This window comes from Myotis davidii, unplaced genomic scaffold (assembly GCF_000327345.1).
Source record: "Myotis davidii unplaced genomic scaffold, ASM32734v1 scaffold524, whole genome shotgun sequence".
NCBI classification, from domain to species: domain Eukaryota; kingdom Metazoa; phylum Chordata; class Mammalia; order Chiroptera; family Vespertilionidae; genus Myotis; species Myotis davidii.
In genome coordinates this window covers 317,213-322,885 of record NW_006299263.1, presented here as the reverse complement: position 1 = coordinate 322,885, position 5,673 = coordinate 317,213, and the positions used below count along the sequence as shown (strand labels likewise).

The 5,673-nt window shown below is 55.4% G+C and overlaps 1 protein-coding gene across 1 annotated transcript in view; it reads right to left on the bottom strand.

Annotated features, from left to right (window-relative positions):
- PNOC (prepronociceptin) overlaps positions 1 to 4,185 on the bottom strand; it is a 27,269-nt gene extending 23,084 nt beyond the window's left edge. Inside the window, exon 1 of the mRNA XM_006774790.1 lies at positions 4,084 to 4,185. The gene's annotated coding sequence lies outside the window, so the exon portion shown is untranslated. The remainder of the gene's footprint in view (positions 1 to 4,083) is intronic.
- Positions 4,186 to 5,673: the final 1,488 nt, after the last annotated feature.

The window sequence follows — 5,673 nt, the reverse complement described above, 5'->3', positions numbered from 1 at the left end:
TGGATGAGTGCAGGGTGGGGGGTGGGGGGGAGAGCACTGGGCCCTGTGCGAAGAGGGGAGGTGGGCTCTGAGCTCTGGTGGGGCGGCAGAGCCCGGGCTGGGTGGTGACTCAGTGACATTGTCACCGAGACCCGGGACTCCTGGGAGGCCGTCACTCCCCTTCACCTGCCAAGCCAGGCCCTCAGAGTGGGCGAGATACTGTGTTTCTGCAACGATGCTCTATCCACTGAGCCACACCAGTGAGGGCAAAGTATATTTACTTTTATACTGAAATCACTCAATGTTATTTTCAAGTAGATTAGAAAACAGAGGTAAGCAAAAGAGCAATGGCTCTAGATCAAAAATCTTCAAGCTTCTTTAACTTTATGCCACCAGCAATCAGGTTTTGAGCATGCTTTCCCGATTTATTTATTCATATGCATTATAAGTGCAAATGATGAAAGACAACACCATAAAAAAGAAGGCCTTGGTGTCCTGAAGTCCAGCGGAGTGCCGTGCACTGCTCACATCCGGCGACATTGACCGTGGGGTCTGAGAAAGCTGGCGGGTCTGTTTTGCGGGCACTGGGAGGCTCCTGCCGGGAACACCACACACATTTCTCGGCTGGATGAGTGCAGGGTGGGGGGTGTGCAGGGTGGGGGGTGGGGGGGAGAGCACTGGGCCCTGTGCGAAGAGGGGAGGTGGGCTCTGAGCTCTGGTGGGGCGGCAGAGCCCGGGCTGGGTGGTGACTCAGTGACATTGTCACCGAGACCCGGGACCCCAGGGAGGCCGTCTCTCCCCTTCACCTGCCAAGCCAGGCCCTCAGAGCAGGCGAGATACTGTGTTTCTGCAACACGGGGAGAGCACTGGGCCCTGTGCGAAGAGGGGAGGTGGGCTCTGAGCTCTGGTGGGGCGGCAGAGCCCGGGCTGGGTGGTGACTCAGTGACATTGTCACCGAGACCCGGGACTCCTGGGAGGCCGTCACTCCCCTTCACCTGCCAAGCCAGGCCCTCAGAGTGGGCGAGATACTGTGTTTCTGCAACGCTGCGGCCGCTGCAGCCGCTGCCAGTGTTGGAAAAAGCCCAGGATCGTGGAAAGCCAAGACCGATTGTGATCGTGGCCTATCTAGGGAGATGCTCAGAACAGCGGCCTGGCCCCCAAGTTGGTGTGCCCCAGGTCTCACAGCTAGTTTGTGGTTAGCAGGAACCCTTCATGCCAGATCATGGGGGCACCTATAGGCATTTAAATAAAAGTGTTTAGGAAACCCAGTTTGCCGAATGAGTTAGTTCCCAGTAATTCAAGCCAGTGGGGCTATTGACATGATGATTCAGGAGAGGGACCCTCCCCTCCCTAGGATATCTGATGAGCGGCCCCGCCCAGGCCCAGAGCTGGTCGGTTTCAAAGGTTCCTTCTCTGGCTTTGGGAGCTGTTGGGCTCTAGTGACGTTCACTGAACCACGCTGATAGAAGGGTGGAGCTCTCACCCTAAGGCTCACATCCCTCTGGTGTGTGTGTGTGTGTGTGTGTGTGTGTGTCCATGTGTTTATGTGCGTCCATGTGTGTCTTAGCACAAAATAAGCATGTTTATTTATTTATTTATAAAATATACTTCCATTGATTTCAGAAAAGAAGGGAGAGGGAGAGAGAAACATCAATGATGAGAGAGAATCATTGATCGGCTGCCTCCTACACACCCCAACCTGGGGATCGAGCCTGCAACCCGGGCACGTGCCCTGACTGGGAATTGAACAGTGATCTCCTCGTTCCTAGGTTGACGCTCCACCACTGAGCCACACCGGCCGGGCACAATAAGTGTGTTTAGGTCACTGCCTGGTGCATAGTAGGTTTCAATAAATGTTGTTCCTTTGCCCTTCCTTTGTGCCTTTGTCCTGGCTGCCGCCTTTCTCTCCAAATCCCTAGACAGACCCATTCACATCCTTCGCTGCCTCGCTCGCATCCCTGCAGTCGCTGGGGCAAACACTCCTTCCCGGGAATCCCTCCAACACTTCTGTCTGGACCTCGCAGTTTAGGACTTAATTACAGCTGGCCTGGCATTGTCTGCTAACTGTTTCCCTGTGTTGGTGCTGCCCCACCCCGTCGCCATTGGTCTGTAAGCACCCCTGGCCTGAAGCGAAGCGGGAGATGCGCTGGACCTAGGAGGGCCGAGCTCAGCCCTCCGTCTGCTGCGTCCTGCACAAATGGTTTAACCTCTCAGCTTCAGTTTTCCCCTGCACCACGGAGATAATGACAGCATCTCCCAGGGCCGTTGCTGGGGATAATGGGTGTGAACGTGTTGATGGAAATCACTGTACAAATGTACACGGCTGTTATCATCACCTCTGCTGAATCCGGCCGAGGCCCCGCGCACCTCCCCTGCCTGGTGGAGTGGAGAAGATAAATATCTGATTGATTGAATACAGAATAGCTTCATGACAGCTCCTGTTACAGGCTCCAGCGAGCACGGGTTTGAGCCTCATCATGCAATTACTCCCTTCATTGACAATGCAAATTCTCCTCCCTGGGGACCGGAGTACCCTCAGCCTCCAGCTGATAAAGCCCACGCTGCTGCCCCTTGGACAGAGCTGCACCCCCCCAAACGACCCCAGGCTGCACCCCGGCACCCTCGACGGGCAGCACGCGGGCCAGTGGAAGCTGCTTTGACCAAGGTGGAGGTTAGGGACGGGCATTCCGGGGACCCTACCCTGCAGAAGACCCGGCAAGCACACAGGATCACCGGTCCCTTTTCTGTGAAAGGTATCGCAGCAGCCGTGGAAGCGCACGCACAGCATGTCTCCTGCCACCCTTTCCACACGCGGGGAAGGAGTGCGCCCAGCAGCCGCCCGCAGGCGGGGGACGGAGCCGCGGGCTCGTGGGGAGGCTTTGATAAGGAGCCAGGCGCCTCCTTTCCCCCTCCATGTGGAGAACTCTGGTGTCGGCTCTGATGGCGAATGCCACGCACAGCTCGTCTTTTGTTAGTCTCGCGAACAACGTTATGGGTTATAATTGGGGCAATTATGGGCTGCTCGAGGAAGCGAAACACAGATGTTTAAGCCCAGGATCGGGGTATGCAAGTCCACAGCAGCTTGCTTTAAATAGCCCATTTCCCGAAGCATCCTGCCTGACTTGAAATCCCCCCAGAACTTGCCCATGTTCAGAAGGAGACGGGGGAGGAGAGGATGGGTGATGGAGGGAAAGGAGAGACACGCAGGGAGAGAGACGCACAAAGAGAGAAGGAGAAAGAAAAGGAGGCAGAGTGAGCAGAGTTTGGGTGACTTCTGCACATCCTCTCCCACAGGACCCACTGGGAGAGACCTGTGGTGGGAGATGGGCAGGAGGAGAAAGAGGCAAAGAAAGAGAAGAGACCCAGAAGGACTCAGGGTCCGGGAGACCAAGGTCATCCCAGCAGAAATCGACGTGGAATTCACACAGAGCGAGCGCGACCAGCCGTGTACTACGGGTCCCGCACAAAGCTCCGACTTCCCACGTCATTACTCACAATTCCTATTCAGTGCATATGGGAGAAGGGTTCCCTCAGGGCTGAAAACCCCAATCCAAACCCACCAGCCTGAACACACTGTGAGGGAAGGGAAGAAAGGAAGTCAGCTGCACAGAGAAATCACTCGGGATGGGGGGGCTTCACAGGGCTGCCCTGAAAGCCAGCCGCCCAATAATAGCTCAAATATGTTGTTATATCTTCTTAAGTGAGAAAATATTGTTTTCTAATAAGACAGGTGGGTGTCCAGCTCATACCATCATATGTTTAGTCACTGCCCCTCCTGCAGCCTCACTTCCACAGTCCCCTTTCCTCAACAGACAGGAACGACAAAGTAGGGGCCACGTCTGCTAAATCAAAACTTTTCCTCATCTCTAAGTTCGGCTCTTTCTTCACCATCTGTGTTTAGGATAAAAACCTAGAGGCTCCCCCCCACCCTCCATCCGAGCATTGAAAATAAAGCGAATGAAGAAATCATCTCGCAGGGGGACAGCAGCATCCACCCTGGACAAAGGAGGGGGGCTGCGGGAGAGTCCCTGCTGCCCGGCTTTCCCCCAAGGCTCCCGGCGCCCTGGCTTGTGGCTCGGGCTGGGGTGCGCACGCATTGCCTACCTGAGAGCTGTCAGTAGCCCGGCTCCCTCGGATGTGAGGCTCGGTTCCGCCGTCTCAACCACACCAGCATATATATCCTCCTCTCCTCCTCCCCCCCATGCACAGCCCTCCCCTTCCCTGCCCACCTCGATGACACATACGCACGCTGACCCCCTGAAGCAAGTGAACAGCAGAGCCCACACTCCCTCCTGGCTGGTCCCCGCCCCGCGGGCTCTGTGCGCAGACCTGTGACATCCCAACCTCCCCATCAGCCCATTCATCCTCCAGCCCGCTTCACCTGGACCGGGCTCAGCCAGGATCCCACAGCTGCCTCCCTGGCTTCCAGAGGCGCTGTGAGGACTGACAGGCTTTTCTGGTGAGCGAGTCAGAAAGAAAGGCTCCTGGTGACAGTGACGAGGCAGACCCCCGTCCTCCAGTCTCCTTGAGCAACCTTTTTGCCTAAGGAGTAGAGAATAAGCCGGCAGAAGGAGGGGAAGCTGCCACTGGCTCAGAGGAGCCCAGAGCTGAGCGGAGCCCCCTCCTCCTGTCACGGCCCCACAGGCAGCAGCTATGCCGCCCTAGGGAGTGGCTCCACCTGCCAGGGGCCGGGTCAGGAGGCATGGCACAGGTGCCCACCGCATGGCACAGGGTAAAACATGGAGACCTTTGAGATTAAAGTGTCTGCAATTCTGGCTCAGCTATCAGAGCACATTACTGCTCTCTGAGCACGTCAGGCCCTCTGCCTGTAAAATGGGTATAACACCTTCCGGGATGGCTGTGAGTAGAAAAACACATAAGACCTTTATTTTATTTTACTTTTAAATATATTTGTATTGATTTCAGAGAGGAAGGGAGAAGGAAAGAGATAAAAACATCAATGACTAGAGAGAATCACTGAAAGCTGCCTCCTGCACGACCCCCCCACTGGGGATCAAGTCCACAACCCAGGCATGTGCCCTTGACTAGAATTGAATCTGGGCCCCTTCAGTCCATAGGCTAACGCTCTATCCACTGAGCCAAACCAGCCGGGCCATAAGACATTTAATAATTGTGAATTCTACATCCCCTCCACCCTTTTCGCATTAAATAATGCCAACAGGATCTAAAAAGCCCCTGTCAACATCCAGTGTTGCAACAGAATGCTTTTTTAAAAAAAAATGTTTTAATTGATTGTAGAGAGAGGAAGGAAGAGGGAGAGAGAGGGAAACGTCGATGTGAGAAACATCGATTGGCTGCCTCCCACATGCACCCCACCTGGGGATCAAGCCTGCAACCTGGGCATGTGCCCTGACCGGGAACTGAACCAGTGACCTTCCAGGACAGGGGATGACACTCAACCAACTGAGCCACACCAGCCAGGGCAACAGAATGCTTTTCAAGCTGCTGCTGTACTTCCAGGTGTCACCCCAAGTGCCTTGGAGTCGGAAGGTGTTGAAGGGGCTCCCCTGACTCCTTTTCTCACCTGCAAGAACGTAGCTCACAGGCAGCCCAGGCAGGGAGCCTTTAGATTCCGCAGCGTCCTTAGGGAGCACCCCCGTTCCCCGCCCTAGGGTGGGCGAATCGCACCAGAACCTCCTCCTTGGCGTTCCCAAGCTCTGAAAACATTCCAGA